Source organism: Salvelinus alpinus, chromosome 7, assembly GCF_045679555.1.
Source record: "Salvelinus alpinus chromosome 7, SLU_Salpinus.1, whole genome shotgun sequence".
NCBI classification, from domain to species: Eukaryota; Metazoa; Chordata; class Actinopteri; order Salmoniformes; family Salmonidae; genus Salvelinus; species Salvelinus alpinus.
The window spans coordinates 44,947,413-44,965,583 of record NC_092092.1 but is presented as its reverse complement, the minus strand read 5'-3'; the positions used below and the strand labels follow the sequence as shown (position 1 = coordinate 44,965,583).

The 18,171-nt window shown below is 42.2% G+C and overlaps 1 long non-coding RNA gene across 1 annotated transcript; it reads right to left on the bottom strand.

Moving 5' to 3' along the window:
• Positions 1-4,849: 4,849 nt before the first annotated feature.
• LOC139580215 (uncharacterized) lies at positions 4,850-11,728 on the bottom strand. The gene is made up of 3 exons (XR_011675999.1): positions 11,558-11,728; positions 11,408-11,468; positions 4,850-5,078 (listed from the first exon to the last, which is right to left on the bottom strand). It is a non-coding gene; the product is annotated as an uncharacterized lncRNA (long non-coding RNA).
• Between the last annotated feature and the right edge of the window lie 6,443 nt (positions 11,729-18,171).

Below are 18,171 nucleotides of genomic sequence, written 5' to 3'. Positions count from 1 at the left end.
CTGCCACGCTGATCCTCAACACTGGAGCTCCCCAGGGGTGCGTGCTCAGTCCCCTCCTTGACTGCATGGCTAGGCACGACTCCAACACCATTAAGTTTGCAGACGACACAACAGTGGTAGGCCTGATCACAGACAACGACGAGACAGCCTATAGGGGGGAGGACAGAGACCTGGCCGGGTGGTGCCAGAATAACAACCTATCCCTCAACGTAACAAGACTAAGGAGATGATTGTGGACTACAGGAAAACATTCTCATCGAATGTAGTGGAGGGGCTGTAGTGGAGCAGGTTGAGAGCTTCAAGTTCCTTGGTGTCCACATCAACAACATACTAGAATGGTCCAAACACACCAAGACAGTCTTGAAGAGGGCACGACAAAGCCTATTCCCCCTCCGGAAACTAAAAGATTTGGCATGGGTCATGAGATCCTCAAAAGGTTCTACATGTACATACTACCTCAATCATCCTGACTAGCCGGTGTCTGTATGTAGCCTCGCTACTTTTATAACCTCGCTACTGTATATAGCCTGTCTTTTAACTGTTTATTTATTTCTTTACCTACCTATTGTTCACCTAATACCTTTTTTGCACGATTGGTTAGAGCCTGTAAGTAAGCATTTCACTGTAAGGTCTACACCTCTTGTATTTGGCCTACCAGACAAAATAAACTGACTTGATTTGAAGATGGTAATTCCCTTTCATTCTACCTACCTATTTGAGACCAGCTTCTCATCCTTTGGTGCAACAAAATGTCAATATTGCAACAGACTGGCTGTTGACACCTCTGGAGTGTCCCTGGCACAAAAAAAGTTTGACAAATGCTGGCCTATAATATAGGCTATAGGCCTAGGCTATACAAAGAGCATGCTAGAAAAGCAATTTTACTTCCTTGGTGGTGTATATAAAACTAGGCTACACTGCGTTACACACTGCAATGGAGAGGTGTTCCCAATCATGAGGCCTGGCCTGCTCTTGCTGATGTAAAATAAAATTGTGCTGCCTAACCAATGACTGTGCTGTGTATGGTGGCACTTCAGGAGGCGAGTCAATTTGTCCTAAAAATGCTCTATCTGTGTGACTATGCCTACTGATGTCCTGTTCAGCTTAAGAGGGGGAGCGTGAAGATGAGATGGAGGACCGGATGTATGCTTGCTATTGCTATAATTTATTTTAATAAAAACAAAATATTTAGTTGCCCATAATGAATCTATTTATCAGAGTTTGTAATTGTATTTTGTATTTATTAAGGATCCCCATTAGCTGCTTCCATGGCAGCAGCTACTCTTCCTTGGGTCCAAACACATTAAGGCACTTACATTGCATATAAAACAAAAGAAAAAACTGTACATCATATAACATTATTACACAACTACATATCTACAATACAATGTATAATACCACCATACAACAATATTACAATGTGCATGTGTTTAGAGTGCGTGTGCTAGAGCTTGTGTACGTATGCATGTCTCTTCACAGTCCCTGCTGTTCCATAAGGGGTATTTTTTATCTTGTTATAGTGCTCGCATCAGTTACCTGATGTGGAATAGAGGTGTGAGCATGGTGCCGGAGGGGATGGCTGCTGTTTTAAGGGCTCCTAACCAATTGTACTATTTTGTGTTGTTTTCCGCATTGTTTGTAACTTATTTTGTACATAATGTTGCTGCTACCGTCTCTTATGACCGAAAAGAGCTTCTGGATATCAGAACAGCAATTACTAACCTCAAACTGGACAAAGATTTTTCCTTTAACTTCTCTAGGGTAGGGGGCAGCATTCGGAATTTTGGATGAAAAGCATGCCCAAATGAAACTGCCTGCTACTCGGGCCCAGAAGACATGATATGTATATGGTAGATTTGGATAGAAAACACTCTAAAGTTTCCAAAACTGTTAAAATAGTGTCTGTGAGTATAACAGAACTAATTTGGCAGGCGAAAACCTGAGAAAAATCCATTCAGGAAGTCGTTTTTTGGGGGGGTTTGTGGTTTTAGCATTGGATCTGGTCAAACACAATTTCTTTCAGAAGTTTACTAAATGTTGGTAACAGGCTAATTGATTGGCTATTTGAGCCAGTACAACTGTTGTTGGGTAGTGGAATGACTTTTGCTCCTCTCCAGGTCTTAGGGCTCATCCTTTCTAATAGGCTAAAGTGAAGATGTGGCAATATCGTCCACTATTAATTAACCTCAGTAATTTTCCATCCAGGTTGTCAGACCCGGTGGCTTGTCATTGTTGATAGACAATAATTTTTTCACCTCTTCCACACGCACTTTACAGAATTCAAAAGTACAATGTTTGTCTGTCATAATTTGGTCAGATATACAGTGGGGAGAACAAGTATTTGATACACTGACAATTTTGCAGGTTTTCCTACTTACAAAGCATGTAGAGGTCTGTAATTTTTATCATAGGTACACTTCAACTGTGAGAGAAGGAATCTAAAACAAAAATCCAGAAAATCACATTGTATGATTTTTAAGTAATTAATTTGCATTTTATTGCATGACATAAGTATTTGATACATCAGAAAAGCAGAACTGAATATTTGGTACAGAAACCTTAGTTTGCAATTACAGAGATCATACGTTTCCTGTAGTTCTTGACCAGGTTTGCACACACTGCAGCAGGGATTTTGGCCCACTCCTCCATACAGACCTTCTCCAGATCCTTCAGGTTTCGGGGCTGTCGCTGGGCAATACGGACTTTCGGCTCCCTCCAAAGATTTTCTATTGGGTTCAGGTCTGGAGACTGGCTAGGCCACTCCAGGACCTTGAGATGCTTCTTACGGAGCCACTCCTTAGTTGCCCTGGCTGTGTGTTTCGGGTCGTTGTCATGCTGGAAGACCCAGCCACGACCCATCTTCAATGCTCTTACTGAGGGAAGGAGGTTGTTGGTCAAGATCTCGCGATACATGGCCCCATCCATCCTCCCTTCAATACGGTGCAGTCGTCCTGTCCCCTTTGCAGAAAAGCATCCCCAAAGAATGATGTTTCCACCTCCATGCTTCACGGTTGGGATGGTGTTCTTGGGGTTGTACTCATCCTTCTATTCCTCCAAACACGGCGAGTGGAGTTTAGAGCAAAAAGCTCTATTTTTGTCTCATCAGACCACATGACCTTCTCCCATTCCTCCTCTGGATCATCCAGATGGTCATTGGCAAACTTCAGACGGGCCTGGACATGCGCTGGCTTGAGCAGGGGGACCTTGCGTGCGCTGCAGGATTTTAATCCATGACGGCGTAGTGTGTTACTAATGGTTTTCTTTGAGACTGTGGTCCCAGCTCTCTTCAGGTCATTGACCAGGTCCTGCCGTGTAGTTCTGGGCTGATCCCTCACATTCCTCATGATCATTGATGCCCCACGAGGTGAGATCTTGCATGGAGCCCCAGACCGAGGGTGATTGACCGTCATCTTGAACTTCTTCCATTTTCTAATAATTTTGCCAACAGTTGTTGCCTTCTCACCAAGCTGCTTGGCTATTGTCCTGTAGCCCATCCCAGCCTTGTACAGGTCTACAATTTATCCCTGATGTCCTTACACAGCTCTCTGGTCTTGGCCATTGTGGAGAGGTTGGAGTCTGTTTGATTGAGTGTGTGGACAGGTGTCTTTTATACAGGTAACGAGTTCAAACAGGTGCAGTTAATACAGGTAATGAGTGGAGAACAGGAGGGCTTCTTAAAGAAAAACTAACAGGTCTGTGAGAGCCAGAATTCTTACTGGTTGGTAGGTGATCAAATACTTATGTCATGCAATAAAATGCAAATTAATTACTTAAAAATCATACAATGTGATTTTCTGGATTTTTGTTTTAGATTCCGTCTCTCACAGTTGAAGTGTACCTATGATAAAAATGACAGACCTCTACATGCTTTGTAAGTAGGAAAACCTGCAAAATCGGCAGTGTATCAAATACTTGTTCTCCCCACTGTACTTGGATGTGTAGTGTCCAAGTTTGCTTATAAGTTTGCTAATCTTGCCAATGAAAAAATCATTAAAGCAGTTGGCAATATCAGTGGGTTTGTTGATGAATGATCCATCATTCAATGAATGATGGAGCAGAGTTTGCCTTTTTGTCATTTAAAGGTGATCCAAAGCTTTTACGGTCATTCTTTATATAATTTATTTTGGTTTCAAATTATAGTTTTTTTTCTTTTTAATTAGTTTAGTCACATGATTTCTCAATTTGCAGTAAGTTTGCCAATCGGTTGGTCTGTCAGATTTATTTGCCATATCTTTTGCCTCATCCCTCTCAACAATACAATTTTTCTATTCCTCATCAATTCACAGGGATTTAACAGTTCTTAATGGGTGCATGCTTATTAGTAACTGGAATAGGCAATTTCATAAATGTGTAAAGTGCAGCGTCTAGTTCCTACTCATTACACACGACAGGCCAGCAAATATTCTTTACATCATCAACATAAGAATCACTACAAAACATATTGTATGACCTCTTATACACTATTAGGCCAAGCCTTTGGAACTTTGGAACTTTCTTAGATATGGCTACTATATTGTGATCACTACATCTTATGGATTTGGATACTGCTTTAAAGCAAATTTCTGCAGCATTAGTAAAGATGTGATCAATACACATTCCTGTGCTGTTTGTAACTACCCTGGTAGGTTGACGGCACTGGTTACAGTTTGAAGTTTCTTGAGTGGGCAGCTTGATGAAACCCAGTCAATATTTAAATCACCCAGAAAATATACTTCTCTGTTGATATCACATACGTACATTATCAAGCACTTCACACATATTATCTAGATACTGACTGTTAGCACTTGATTGTGTTACGCAGAGTGGAACAGGGAAACCCAAGAGCAGACTCAGACGAGGAGACTGGGAGGAAGTAACCAAGGTATTTATTGAAACACAGGGAGATGGAGTGCAGGCCAGGGGAAGCTCGGGGGGGTTGCAGGAAACCAGGTGCGGAGGCTGGAGCGAGAGGTGTCGGGACAGGGTAAGCAGGTCCGGAGGGGAATTCAAGGGATCAGTAAAGTGGGGAATCCAGGGCAGAGTAGCAGGATGAGGAGACGTGGGACTGGAGGCAGGGACCAGAGTCAGAGCAGGCAGAACTGTAGCAGAGAGGAAAACTGTGTCAGGCAAAAAACAGGCACAAGAGGATCTAAATAGTAACAAATGGCTAGAAACGTACACTGACTGAGCAGAGACTACGATCTGGCTGTGTGAAAGTGGCAGGACTGAGTATTTGTAGAGGTCTTGATTATGGAACAGGTTGGAGCTGGTGGGGATCTGCTCTGACTCCAGCACATATGTATCCGCCCACACAATCACAGAGAGAGAGGGAGAGAGCACTGGGGGAGTGGCGGCAGGTCAAGGAGACACAGGATGAGCAGTAGAGGGCGTGGCAGGAGCAGATGTAACAGGTTGTCTACAGTAGCTTTCCTTCAAGAGTGGGCTTTAGGTGAGGCAGATTTAACCTGTAGCCATATTACTTTAACATTATTTAACATGAGATCCTCTCTAAGCTTTACAGGAATGTGGTTCTGAATATAGACTGCAACACCGCCCCCGTTGGTATTTCTTTTCAGTAGATGTTATAACTACATTATGTACAACTACCAATGTATCATCAAAGGTATTATCTAAGTGACTTTCAGAGATAGTTAGCTTACCTCTTTCTGGGTTGCTTGATTATTTTTAACGCATTATTTATTTATTTAACCTGTATTTAATTAGGCAAGTCAGTTAAGAACAAACCCGGACGACTGGGAAACTTTACTGGGAAGCTTATTTAAATTGGAGCTGCACGGTGAGCTACACACAGTGGACTTCCTACACCGCCTCAGTGCTAACAGTGTAACTCTGGTTCATAGGCACATGATTACTGAATACAATAGCTGTAGGATCAACAGAGGTATTCAGAGCAGTTAGGGGGACATAAATTAAGTTACTTACATTGTGTCTGCCAACACCCCTGGGATAATGTACTTTTGATGCAGTATTATGACAACTAATTTTCACAATGGTAGGGATTAAGCTGAGCTGGTCTTGGGGTCATTGATAAGTTCAGGAACCACAATGATTTGGATGGACTCTGTCATTCCTGTAGAGTATCTTCTGTTTCCAGAAGGTGTCAAACATATATATAAAAGTGATTCCAACAGAGCTACAGTAGTCTTTTAGCCAGGTGTGTAATGCCAGTAGCCTGCTGAATCTTTCACACCCGCGGCCCAACGATGGTAACCGACCTGAACTGATTGGCCGCTTTTTGGAATCTTTCAGTGCTAGAATCAGTTCTTTAAAATACATTTTCAGAAGTTCCAAGCCAGCCATTCTGATGACGTTTAACCCCACATGGACTACCACAGCGTCAGCTACTGGCATCTGTCATAGAACGGTCTGAAGCAACCTTGTAATATCCTGCACTGTAACGGCTGTCGTAGTCGTTCTCCTCCTCAGACGAGGAGGAGCATGGATCGGACCAAGAAGCAGAGTGGTAAGTGTTCATTATTTAATGAAAAAACAACAAAACACTTCAAAATACAAAAACCAGCAAACGTGACTAACCCGAAACAGTCCTGTGTGGCCCAAACGCTGACACAGGAACAAACACCCACAAAACACAAGTGAAACCCAGGCTGCCTAAGTATGATTCTCAATCAGGGACAACGATTGACAGCTGTCTCTGATTGAGAATCATACCAGGCCGAACACAAAATCCCAACATAGAAAATCAAACCTAGACCAACCCACCCAACTCACGCCCTGACCAACTAAAACAAATACAAAACAAAGGAAAACAGGTCAGGAACGTGACATGCACAGGGTTTTTGCACTGGGAACCAAGATGTTTCTCACCAATGATCTGCTGAGGATGACAGCTGGGGAAAGTTATTGATCTCACAATAACCATATTCGAGTACTTTACATACATTACTATGAAATGGCAAGAAGACGGACAGCGCATGGGTGCTGAAGGTAGGCTAATTCGAGAAGACCTAATTCATTTAAAGTTTTCATTTTAATTTGACTCTAGGCTACTAACAACAACAGTGCTTTGTGTTGGAGCCTATTTTTCCCTATTCAATAAATTAAAGGTAGGCCTATCTTGTGACAGACAAAATTATAGTCTACTATCCATAGATGTTGTCAGCCAATTCCTTCAGTCACCATGCACTCCTTAAATAATAATGGGGTAAAAAAGCCTTGATAGGCTATACGGTGCCTTTGAATTCACTTTTAGAAACACAAGTTTGGCCAGTCTTTGGTTTGAGGATCATGTGGTGAACTATGCATGTCTAGTTTGTTAATTTAGCCTAGCATATGCTCTTATATTCCCATGCCCTAATCACAGTCAACACAAATCTATTTTTTAACAATAATATCATGGAATAAAATAGAATACATTTGAAAATGACAGTTTCCCAAATGAAAAAAAGTTACAAGTACATCCCTGATGTAATGGGATTAGCCCCTTTTTTTCAACTTTCACCTGAAATGGCATACCCAAATCTAACTGCCTGTAGCTCAGGCCCTGAAGCAAGGATATGCATATTCTTGGTACCATTTGAAAGGAAACACTTTGAAGTTTGTGGAATTGTGAAAGGAATGTAGTAGAATATAACACAATAGATCTGGTAAAATATAATACAAAGAAAAAACCAACTGTCGTTTGTATTTTTTTGTACCATCATCTTTGAAATGCAAGAGAAAGACCATAATGTATTATTCCAGCCCAGGTGCAATTTCGATTTTGGCCACTAGATGGCCAAAATCAGTGTACGTGCAAAGTTTTAGACTGATCCAATGAACCATTGCATTTATGACCTAATTTAATAACTTTCATGTTCAATATATGCCAAAATCAGATATGTCTATGTCCTGGGAAATGTTCTTGTTTCTTACAACCTCATGCTTATCGCATTCGCCTGCGTTAGCTCAACCGTCCCGTGGAAGGGACACCGATCCCAAACTTAACCAATGAATGGCTTTTTCTCAAATTCACTGATGATCAGATACTTCAGTTGCAACTGGTTCTGTTTTTTTATTTTTTTTATTTTTACAGTTGATAGACAACTTTAGCACTGTTCCAAACTTAGACTATCCTCATTTTTAAGCCTGTATAGAAATCAAAATGTTTTTGGTACTACAGCATGTGCTCATTCGTTGTCATGCTCTGTTGTAATGAAAAATATTCTGCTTGTCTCCAGTCATGACATAGAATTGCATGAAATGGGTTTATAAAAGGCTAAATAAGATGATAGATTCAGCAGTGCTGTAAGGCCTGGGTGTCGGAGATTGAAGTCAAAGCGCAGGAAACAGCAGGTGCAAATACAAATGTTCTTTAATGAACACGGACAAACTAGGCCACCCTACTAACACACTGGGTGTACTTCTTAACTTCTTAACCAACCCCAGACACGGGGGAAACAAACACAGTCCAGTAAACACGTAGCACAAAACCAACACCACTACTTACAAACAAACAATCCCGCACGTGCGGGCCGGCTGACTAATAAGCCCAACTAATTAACCCTAATACAAAACAGGTGAACCCAATAAACACATAGGGAGGGGGAGAAAAGGATCAGTGGCAGCTAATAGGCCGGTGACGACGACCGCCGAACGCCACCCGAACGGGAAGGAGAGCCTGCCTCGGTCGAAGTCGTGACAAGTGCTTTGACTATAATGGATATGTTTTCACCCTTGTCCACGGTGGCCTGTGAATCCACAACCTTCCGGCTACTTTGCCATGTAACTCTTGCAAAATCAAGCATTACATGGCAAAAACTTAATATTAAAGGCTCTGGTTTGTCCTACTGTAGGAGTGAGGGTAAATGGTACACATTTTCTCTGCTATCCACTTTATGTTTTAATTATTCTTTTGGGTATAGGGGATGGTCAATAGTTTTTTTTCAAAAGTTCAGGGAGGGTCAGTAAAAATATATTTTACTGAAGGGAGGGCCAATCATTTTCATTTCAGAGAGATTCAATTTTCTCCAGGTATCCCTCATTATACAATTATATAATTGAACTATGCCATGGAAAATCGAATCTGCATCTTCCCCTCCTTGTTAGATCATTGCTAATTATCTTTACTCTTTGGTTAGCGTAGAGTTGGAGATAGAGCACTGTGTCCTTTCTATTAGACGAAGTACCTGGGGACGTCTAGTCACAATCAGCCTTATCAACTCTATGCGAAAGAGATGTATCATGCTGCATGATGCAAATTATGGTCATTCCAGATACTGACTGGTTTTCTGAACCACGCCCCTACCTGAACCACACCCTTAAGGTATCTGAGACCAACAGATGCATATCTTTTTTCCTTATATGAACTTTAACATCACTGGGGCCAAGCTTCCAGCCATCCAGGACTTCTATACCAGGCGGTGTCAGAGGAAGGCCCTAAAAATTGTTGAAGACTCCAGCCACCCTAGTCATAGACTCTTCTCTCTGCTACCGGATGGCAAGCGGTACCCGGAGCACCAAGTCTAGTTCCAAAAGACTTCTTGACAGCTTCTACCCCCAAGCCATAAGTTACTTCTAGTCTATGAGACCAGGCTGGGGTAAAATGCAATCAAAGCTCAGCGATTATGGCGAAGGATTTAGCATTTTCTCCATGTACAAGACGTCAAGACAGGGCAGTTCGCTCCTGAGGGATCCGAACCCTGTTGTATCAGAAAACCATAATTAAGCCTAGTTACTGAACAGAGTTTTGTCCTATTGAATGCTCAATACTTTTACATCATCACGCTCACCAGAATTCAAATGGTCCTGACAGAAGGATAATTTGTCAATTTCTAATTGGGAAGCGTGATGTGTAGTGCAGGCTTACTCTCTATAACATTTGCTTAGCCTTTAGCTCGTCAAATGATTCTATAATTGATTAGATTAATAATGATGGGTGTTAACATGGAGCAGAGGGGCTGTGTGAGGAAGGTCTGTGCATGCATGCCCCGTGATTTTATACAGTGTGGCAGTGTAAAGGAATTATGAGCTACTGAGAGGTTGGGGATATGTCCTGGATGAAATGGGATAGGGCGACAGAGCTGTAAGCTTTTGGAGGGAAGCTAGTTCACCTTTTCAAGAAGTCAAGAGTTATAGATCGAACATTTACTGTAGAATACTTTATTCTCACTGGACTTCACTTTTTTTTTTCTCTTAAAAAAAGGAGTAGAGTAAAATAACATTTTATCTATAGGCCACTTGGAAAAGACATCAATTCAACGTCTAACGTTGGTTCAACATAACGTAATTGAAATGACGGGGAAACAAAGTTGATTCAACCAGTGTGTGACCAGTGGGAGGTTAGTTATTTAATGATGTTGACTGGTGATACCAATATTCGTTGTGGCCTGATACTGGCTTATTGCAGAAACCATCCTTTATATGAGCGTTAGCCTCTCCTCTCCAGTTCTATCAAGACCTTTAACAGCAGGTATTTAATATGAACGTCTCGGAAAGCTACTAATTGTATCCCTTTACAATCACAGCCCCTGTCATCCCATATAAAGGTTGAACATTGCAGATTTGATCACTGATATGCACCATAATTGGAACTCAGTGGCTGTACAGTAACGTACTATATATGATGTCAGAGCTCTTCACTTTACAGTGTTGTATGGGATTCAACTGACAGCCGTTCTAAACGTGCGTACTACGCGCAACAAATGTCGCTGTAAATCGAGAGGAATCGATGGGTTCTGACAGATGAGACTTTGAGGATGATAGTAAAAATACTGCGTTGATGTCATACAAGCAAACCATACACCCAGTCCAAATGTGCACTTCAAATGTCCATATTTGAGTTGTCCTGAACAGGGTGAGCCTATGTTTGTCATTTTGTGAAGAAAATTAGCTGTGGAACGTGCACTTGAATGCACTCATGACTCTATTCTATACGCACCACAGTTACAATATGTCTGTCTGAAGTGCCTCAGGTAGTCATGTTGGCAGTAGAATAAAAATTCTAATGATGCCCACCTGACCAAAATTCTAATTCATAATATATATTTTTTTCATTGCGTAAACAATAACCGTAATTGTGTGATGGTGTGGATGCAGGGCTGTGTTCCAAACAAAAAAAAGTGTGCTTGCTTTAGTTCCTTAACAGCAAAGCTAGGAGAGATCAAATAAGCACCTTATTGTTGAAGGCTCTTTCCTTGAGAACTGTGCACAGTTTGGAGAGGTGTGTGTGTCCACTTGAAGACACCAGTTACGCCTCTCATTCAAACCCTTGCAATCATTTTTTCTTATATTTCACCTACCCCAAAATTGCAATGACTATTCGTATTATGTTACTGAATGTATCCAGAGTATTTCCAGATGTTATTATTGACAAATGCTGTGAAAAGTACAATAAATGTAAAATACACATACAATTAGCAGTTTAATCTTTGGAGTCCGTCTTTTGTCAGGTGAACTGATGTGTCCTCACCTTTTGGTCTGATAATTTCCAGTGTTCTCTTTCAATTGCAACCGTGCTTTTTATATTTCATCTGTTGGAAACATTTCAGTTAGTCCCGTCAAAGAAATTCACACAATTTGTACACCTAGTTCTACTATGCCTTATTCCTTTAATGCTTACAAAGGGTCTGTGTAATTTCCTTCAGGCAGTAGGCATTTGCTGTCCCTCCATTGCTTCTGTTCGCTTCTGTTTTAATCTTCTCTTTTGTTCCTGAGGGATTTTAGCTCTGATCAGATTCACCCCAGTTCAATATTCAACCCTCTCTCCAGTCTCCACTAATGTCCTCGTTCCACAATGATATTGTTTTGAGAGGATGAATCGGAGAGACGAGAGAAAAAGGCATTTGGCTGGCATTTCCAAAGGCCTGCTAAATCCGGCCCCCGTCGTCAAAGCCAGACTGTTTTTCTTCTGTCTGAGGAGCCATGATGACACTGTTCCAGGTCTCCACCTGTGTCCCCCTCTCCTCTGATCAGCATCGAGGCCCACGCTGGGAGGGGATAAGGAACAGCATGCCACTCTTATGCTCACCCTGGCCTTCTGCACCGATAAGCATAGAGGATTACGGGGGGATTTAATCACAAAGGTGTTTGAATGCACTGTAGGTTAATTTCCCTACGCCCAGATCAAGAGATCGGGATTGCGGCCGCATGCTTTGTTTGAAGTGTTTTGATTTTCATTGTGGGACACTTAGCCGGTGTACTGTCTGTTCTGGTCTCATGTTGAGAGTACAGGTAGAGTGTATTTGCATGGATGGATGAATCACACACACACACACACACACACACACACACACACACACACACACACACACACACACACACACACACACACACACACACACACACACACACACAATGCTCAGAGAAGAGAAGAGAGAAGTGTGAAGGTAGTAATCTCATCTCTATTGGTGTATTATCACACACACACACACACACACACACACACACACACACACACACACACACACACACACACACACACACACACACACACACACACACACACACACACATCTGAGTGAAGAGAGAGAAGATAACTCTGCTGCTAACTAGGTTCCAGCCTGATCCATGGCTTGCAGGAAAGCACTGCACAGATGCGTTGGAGGAAAACATTTGTGGATTCGGCTATTTCAGCCAAACCTGTTGCTGACAGGTGTATCAAATCGAGCACACAGCCATGTAATCTCCATAGGGAAATATTGGCAGTAGCATGGCCTTACTGATAGCTCAGTGACTTTTAACGTGGCACTGCTATTGGATGTCAGTTCGTCTGCCCTGCTAGAGCTGCCCCGGTCAATTGTAAGTGCAGTATTATGAAGTGGAAATGTCTAGGAGCAACAACGGCTCAGCCTCGAAGTGGTAGACCACTAAAGCTCACAGAATGGGCCCGCCAAGAGCTGAAGCGTGTAGCGCGTAATAATCGTCTGTCCTCAGTTGCAACACTCACTACTGACTTCCAAACTGCCTCTGGAAGCAACTTCAGCACATGAACAGTTCAACGGGAGCTTTATGAAATGGGTTTGCATGGCCGAGCAACCGCACACAAGCCTAAGATCACCATGTGCAATGCCAAGCGTCGGCTGGAGTGGTGTAAAGCTTGGACTCTAGAGCAGTGGAAACGCGTTCTCTGGAGTGATGAATCATGCTTCTCCATCTGGCAGTCCGATGGACGAGTCTGCCAGTAGAACGCTTCCGGCCCGAATGCAAAGTGCCAATTGTAAAATTTTGTGCAGGAGGATTAATTTAATGAACTGTTTTTCATGGTTTGGGCTAGGCCCCTTAGTTCCAGTGAAGGGAAATCTTAACGCTACATTATTCAATGAAATTCTAGAAGATTCTGTGCTTCCAACTTTGGGGCAACAGTTTGGGGAAGGCCCTTTGCTGTTTCAGCATGACAATGCCACCGTGCACAAAGCGAGGTCCATACAGAAATGGTTTGTCGAGATTGGTGTGGAAGAACTTGTTTGACCCGCACAGAGTCCTGACCTCAACCCCATCGAATACCTTTGGGATGAATTGGATCGCCGACTGCAAGCCAGGCCTAATCGCCCAACATCAATGCCCCACCTCACTAACGCTCTTGTGGCTGAATGGAAGCAAGTCCCCGCAGCAATGTTCCAACATCTAGTGGAAAGCCTTCGCAGAAGAGTGGAGGCTGTTATAGCTGCAAAGGGGGGACAAACTACATAATAATGCCCATGATTTTGGAACAAGATGTTCGACGAGCAGATGTCCACATACTTTTGATCATGTAGTGATGTGGTGCTCTGAGTGGGGGGCTCTGCACGGCGCCTGATCCAAATAAAGGGAAGGGGCGGCTGGAGGTTTTGGGCAAATGTGTAGGGAACCTTGTTATAGAGCCCTGAGCCCCAGAGCTTATCATTTTGCGGGTGATTATGGGGGTAAGAGGGGGGAGATGGGGAACAGGCAGAAAACTAGATACCCCCAACTTATCTATCCTGCTCTCTGTTTTGCTATGGATACGGTGTCCATATTAAGACTGCCTCAGAGATGAGCTTGGCAGAGTGAGACTGACATCAACTGCTGATGACTGAGGCTGTCCTAATATGAACACCGTATATATGAGGCTTTGTCTGAAAGGAACTGTTTGTTCTCTCATTCACCAGATAGGCCCCTAGAGCGTCAGGTCAACCCATTGACCACGGTTGGCCAAACAATCCATGACCCACTGGAGTGGGGGGTGGGTGGGTTTGTGTGTGTGTGTGTGTGTGTGTGTGTAGGCAAATATGGTGCATTCCATACCACTAAGGCTGCGTTTAGACAGACAGCCCAATTCTGATATTTGTTCCACTAATTGGTCTTTTGACCAATCAGATCAGCTCTGAAAGAGATCCGGTGAAAATATCTGATGTTATTAGTAAAAATACAAAATAGTGGAAAAAATACCAGAATTGAGCTGCCTGTCAGAACACCGACTATGTATACACCGATGGATAGAAATCCAGTAGATATGGATACTGTATATATCCACAATTCCAATTCAGGATGTCTTGTGTTGCCATACATGTCTGATGTATTGGGGTAACATTGAGGTTTTAGAATGGTGATAATATTTTTTAAGGGAACAGAATCAATACGGCTGTGTCATGCTCCCTTCCAAGGCCATTGGTCAGCTAGCCCAGAACTCCAGCACACCAGTTATTTCCCAAGTGTGTCTACCACTACAACTAAATCAGGGGTGTCAAACATACAGCCAAGAGGGGGTCCAATCCAGCCCATGGGTGGTTTCTGTAAAATAAATAAAATATATATATATATATATATATTTATTTTTGTGATAATGTTTTTGCAGGGGAAACAAACTCAATATTTTAAAATAAATTAAACCAAATCGAAACTGTAGAAATTAAATACAATTTTATCAGTCGCATACACATATTTAGCAGATGTTATTGCGGGTGTAGTGAAATGCTTGCGTTCCTTGCTCCAACAGTGCAGTAGTATGTAACAATTTACAACAATGCACACAAATCTAAAAGTAAAAGAATGGAATTAAGAAATATATAAATGTTAGGATGAGCAATGTTAGTGGCAGTATCTACAGTACATATGAAATGAGTAAAACAGTATGTAAACATTATTAAAATGACTAGTGATTTCACGTCTATGTACACAGGGCAGCAGCCTCTAAGGTGCAGGGTTGAGTAGCCGGCTAGTGACATTGACTAAGTTAAGGGTAGGGTATTGGGTCGAGGCCAGCTAGTAATGGCGCAAAGTTGCTTAGGAGCTAGAAGCAGAGCTGCCGTGTCTGTCGGCGCCATCTTCTGATGATAATGGACCTACATTCATACAGTTTCTTGACTGTATACAGCTCGCTAATCATTGGAAAATAGAGGACTATTATTTGCACGTTTTACTGGTGAGAAAATATAACACTTTCAGTGTGGCCCTCCGGACTTCGTTTAAGACTGAATGTGGCCCTCTGAACTAAATGATCCTGTTAGATGTTTCATAGATATGTGTATTGTGTTTTGTAAGAGAATAATGTGCAGTACTTGATTCAAGTAAACAAGCTAATTGTACTGTATTTAGTATTTTACTTGAGTACAGTAAATGAACAGTTATTAGAGATATGAGTGTAAGTTTTGTTGGAGTCCCTTCACTTTTTTTCTTTTAAGCATAGAGCAACATGCAGTGCCTGTCATAATCTTTCAACTTTGAAAACATACTGTACTTTTGCCTGTCATATTACATTTACATTTAAGTCATTTAGCAGACGCTCTTATCCAGAGCGACTTACAAATTGGTGCATTCACCTTATGATATCCAGTGGAACAACCACTTTACAATAGTGCATCTAACTCTTTTAAGGGGGGGGGTTAGAAGGATTACTTTATCCTATCCTAGGTATTCCTTAAAGAGGTGGGGTTTCAGGTGTCTCCGGAAGGTGGTGATTGACTCCGCTGACCTGGCGTCGTGAGGGAGTTTGTTCCACCATTGGGGTGCCAGAGCAGCGAACAGTTTTGACTGGGCTGAGCAGAAACTGTACTTCCTCAGAGGTAGGGAGGCGAGCAGGCCAGAGGTGGATGAAACATATATTAAGATATTAAACATTTGACAAGTGATTTTTATTAATTACAATACCTGACATTGAAAACACAGTGTGCAGCTTAACCCAAGGGGTGCTTAAAATGACCAGTTGACGCCTTGACGGCATTCAGAAGCTAAAAAGACAAAATGTTCTCTTTCATTTTGCAACCCCATCTCTTCTCAATCACTTTTTGAGTGGCAGGTGCACCTTGTGACACAGAGGACATAGAGTATGCTCTAAATCTGTCAGGGCTGGTTTTACTGGCCCCGTTTGAGTAAGTGCTACATAAAAATAGTAGACAGACAAATGTAAAGGGAGAATGTTGTACATACTCCCATTGGGTGGTCAGATAATGAGCCCAAATTCGAAATTCAATCTTCCCACAGTTCAAGAGGGAGTTTTTTTTTTTTAAATGGGTATTTCTCCTTGAGGTTGAATGGCCCCCATATGCTGTAAACTTTAAGTAGATGGCCAGTTGGATGGATATGTACACGCAGGTATCAAATGCACCTAACTTACACCATTCTGTCGTAAAGTTTTGTCTATTTGTCATAACAAAAAAAGAGTGGGGTTGAAGTGCATGTGCGTGTGTGCACGTGTCAAAAACAGTGCATTCAGTATTCAGAACCCTTGACTTTTTCCACAATTTATGTTATGTTACGGACTTATTCTAAAATGTATTATTTTATATTTTTCTTCAACAATCTACATACTATACCCCATAATGTCATAGCAAAAAAAGGTTTTTAGAAATGTTTGTTCACATTTCTAAAAAAGCTAAAACTGAAATATCACAAGTATTCAGACCCTTTACTCAGTACTTTGTTGAAGCACCTTTGGCAGCAATTACAGCCTCAAGTCTTTTTGGGTATGATGCTTGCAGATCCTCTCAAGCTCTGTAAGGTTGGATGGGGAGCATCGCTGCACAGTTATTTTCAGAGCTATTTTCAGATCTCTCCAGAGATGGTTTTAAGTCCGGGAAGGTGAACCTTCGCCCCAGTCTGAGGTCCTGAGAGCCCTGGAGTAGGTTTTCATCAAGGATCTCTCTGTACTTTGCTCTGTTCATCTTTCCCTCGATCCTGACTAGTCTCCCAATCCTTGCCGCTGAAAAACATCCCCACAGCATGATGCTGCCACCACCATGCTTCACTGTTGGGATGGTGCCAGGTTTCCTCCAGACGTGACGCTTGGCATTCAGGTCAAAGAGTTCAATCTTGGTTTCATTAGACCAGAGAATCTTGTTTCTTATGGTCTGAGAGTCTTTACGTGCCTTTTGACAAACTCCAAGCAGGCTGTCCGGGAAGGTGAACATTTTACTGAGGAGTGGTTTCCATCTGGCCACTTTACCATAAAGGCCTGATTGGTGGAGTGCAGAGATGGTTGTCCTTCTGGAAGGTTCTCTCATCTCCACAGAGGAACTCTGGAGCTCTGTCAAAGTGACCCTGGTTTTTGGTCACCTCTCTGTCCAAGGCTCTTCTTCCCCGATTGCTCAGTTTGGCCGGTCTGCCAGCTCTAGGAAGAGTCTTGGTGGTTCCACACTTTTTCCATTTAAGAATGATGGAGGCCACTGTTTTCTTGTGGACCTTCAATGCTGCAGACATTTTTTGGTACCCTTCCCCAGGTCTGTGCCTCAGCACAATCCTGTCTCTAAAAAACAGTTTTCACTTTATCATCATGGAGTATGAGATTCTAAAATAAATTAAATATTTTTTCCCAAGGTTGTAACGTAACAAAATGTTGAAAAAGTGAAGGGGTCTGAATACTTTCCGAATGTGCTGTATGTATAGCTGTGTGTACGCGCACTCATTGTGTGTGTTTCGAGAAAGTTGCGATGGACCGTGCAGTGTTCTGGTGCTCATATCATAATTACTACCCAGGCACGTAATGTCCAACTGGAACATTTGTCTAAGCTTAAATTTCTCTCTGCGACAGCTGAACAAAGTGACTGTGTGACTAATGATGTCTCATTCTTTTTAAGAGCAACTTCGCTGGAGATTATTGTATAGGCTCTTGCGAGAGTTGCTTCTTCATGCTCTCTTCTGATGACACAATCCTTCATATCCTCTCTGTATGTTATGATCTGATTGATCTCCATATGAATATGCTCCACCTCATTCAAGGGACTGTGTTTAATATTCTGTACATTCATGTTTTGGCGAAAGTGTTTTGTTCATTCTTGTTTG